This window comes from Papaver somniferum, chromosome 6, assembly GCF_003573695.1.
Source record: "Papaver somniferum cultivar HN1 chromosome 6, ASM357369v1, whole genome shotgun sequence".
NCBI classification, from domain to species: domain Eukaryota; kingdom Viridiplantae; phylum Streptophyta; class Magnoliopsida; order Ranunculales; family Papaveraceae; genus Papaver; species Papaver somniferum.
In genome coordinates, this window is record NC_039363.1 from 135,201,560 (window position 1) to 135,204,491 (window position 2,932).

Below are 2,932 nucleotides of genomic sequence, written 5' to 3' on the forward strand. Positions count from 1 at the left end.
GTTTTTGGGTTTTTGTCTTTTTCTTACAGAATTCAGAATTTGGAGCGAAAGAAAATTTTTCCAAAGCTTTTGGTGAATACTTAAAGACTTCGAGTGAAAGGAAAAGTGAAAGGAGCGAAAGAAGAAGATTTTTTTATTTTATATAAAAAAAAAGAGAGACATTTTTATTTTTGTAGATTTTTATTTTTTTTAGACTTTCTTTTTCTTTTGCACTTTATATTTTTGGACTTTGGACTTTAAATTTTGGGACATTATTTTTTTAACCCTACGGAAGGGTAGTTTAAATATAATTTGTTTGCAGAGAAAGACGGTGATTACGATATCACCTCGGCCCCTCGGGTTCGTACATGACATATGAGTCGTGGCCCGAGTCGACTACAAAGGTTCATCCCCCGTCTGGTACGGGAGGTAAGTTTGTCGAAATACTCGCGAATCCCCTGTCAGCAAGTTACTGTCTTCCTTCGTATGCATATATGTTGAGGACTTGAAAACGGTTGCTTTAATTTCCTAGTAAAGGGCAAGGACTGGCCATACAAGATAAGGGTTCGGATTTCATCACCGTTCTCTTCTTGCCCGCCTTAGATAAACGACACCAAACGCGAACCTAAGCCTAAAATTTTGACTAGAATGAGACCGATAAGGTAACGAGCTTAACAGGAAAGTCATTCGAAAAATATTGGTTACTCTTTTAAGCATACTTCGAAGTTCTTGACGGTTTCTGTAAGTTGAATGCGTGACTGCGCCGCCTTTTAATACCGGTGAGGCCTTGGGTATCAAAGCTCCATCGAGCTTTTCTCGCCTCTATTCAACTTACTTTAACTCGGATTGATTCCAGAGGGGTTTGCTTAAATTGTAACGAATTCCCGTTCGAAGGATTAGAAATTGGTCTAGAAACAATCTAATTGGAGCCATCATGCTTTTTGTTTGCTAGAAATCAGTAGGTTTACTGTGGTGGAGTCAGCCTTGTTTGTGTTTGCATAGAACATCCCTTCCTTTTTAGGACTTTTCTTTTTGATTTTCTTTTTCTAGTATATGCCCGAAGTTTTTAAACGGGCTTGGAAAAGAAACACTCTAGGTCGTTTGATTAGTGACAGACCTAGTAGTTCTTCTTGTGAAGGCGGGGAGCTCGAAGACTCTTCTTTTGAGAGCCCCCGTTTTTGGAAACTTCAGTTTTGAGAATCTATCTCTTCGTGAGAAAGTACCCCTAGTACTCCTAGTCCTTTGGTAGTGCCAGAAATGACAACTTTGAAAGCTTTTCTAAACCCAACTAGGACCTCGTCCGTCTTGTATCAAGTTAGCTGAAACCGAGGCAAATTATGAACTGAAACCTGGGACTTTACAGATGCTCCCAATGTTTTTAGGGAAGGAGAATGAGAACCCGTATTTTCATGTTAGGTAATTTGAGGAAGTTTGTAGTACTCTGAAAATTAAAAACCTAAGTGATGATGCGTTGAAAATTAGGTTATTCCCCTTTTCCTTAAAAGATAAAGCCAAATCTTGGCTGTATAGTTTGGACTCTGAGTCAATTGAAACCTATGACCAACTTACTTCTGCCTTTATACATAAGTTTTTCCCAAGGCATAAAACATCGTCTATTAGGACACAAATATGTAATTTTTCCCAACAAGAGGGAGAATCTTTATATAGGTACTTAGAAAGGTTCAATGACTTGATATCTCAATGTCCTCATCATGGTTTGGAGAAGGTTAGGTTAGTTCAGATCCTCTACGAGGGTTTAGATTATTCAACAACAACCATGGTTGAGTCCTTATGCACAGGTGGGTTTGAGAATAAAACTGTTGATGAAGCGATGACATTTTTGAATGAAATCGCCGATAAGACCCAACAATGGGAAAATAGTAGGGAACCCCAGAAAACAATTCTTCTAAGTAGAGGAAATGTTAATAGGGTAGAAGGATCTCATGAGTCAGATGCCAAAATAGCTATAGCCAAAAGGTTAGAAGCCTTAGAATTAGGTCATTCTAGTGGTAGTAGTGGAAGAAATGAGCCTTTTTGGGAAGGCCATGCTGTTGAAGAGCAAGCCAATGCTCTTTATAACAACACTAGGTTTGATAACCGACAGAAGTTTGACCCATATTCAGAAACCTATAACCCTGGCTGGAGAAACCATCCAAACCTTTCTTGGTCCAAGGGCCAGAATCAAGGTCAGTCTAGTAATGCTCAGGTTCCCCCAGGTTTTGGCTATACTAAGAATCCTTCAGCTCCGGCACAGTTTCAGAACCCTTCGGATAAGAAGATTATGAGTTTAGAAGAGTCTCTTGCTTTGTTAACTCGTAACACTGTGCAGTTTCAGCAATCTGTTGCTCAAGGTTTAGAAGAAAATAAGAGAATAGGTCAGGCTAACTCTCAGATTTCCGAGTTGAAAACCCAGGTTAGTCAGATAAATGAGTCTTTAAGAGAAAGAGGTAAGTTTCCTAGTCAGACTCAACCCAACCCTAGAGGAATTAATGAAATAGGTGAAAGACCATCTGATCATGTGAATGCTATTAAAACCCTTAGGAGTGGTAGAGTGATAGACAACAAGGTTTCCATGCCTGATAGTGAACATGTGTAGTTCACCCTTCTGAACCAGAAACTGAGGAGACTGATAGAGTCTCTAAAGAGACCAATGAGGGTCATATTGAGCCCGATTTGTCCCTAGAGCCCCATTCCCACAGCTGCTAGTTCCAACTAAGAGGGAGTCCAATTTTAATGATATATTGGAGGTTTTTAAGCAGGTAACTATCAACCTTCCACTACTAGATGCAATTAAGCAGATTCCCTCTTATGCCAAGTTTCTCAAGGATATGTGTACGCGAAAGCGAAAGCTTAATGTCCAGAAGAAAGCCTTTCTAGCTAGTCAGGTGAGTTCTATTATTCAGAATACCACTACTCCTAAGTATAAAGACCCAGGGTCCCCTACCATTTCTTG

General features: G+C 39.6%; 1 pseudogene; it reads right to left on the minus strand.

Annotated features, from left to right (window-relative positions):
- Positions 1 to 1,598: 1,598 nt before the first annotated feature.
- Positions 1,599 to 1,698, minus strand: LOC113292070 (annotated as a pseudogene).
- Positions 1,699 to 2,932: the final 1,234 nt, after the last annotated feature.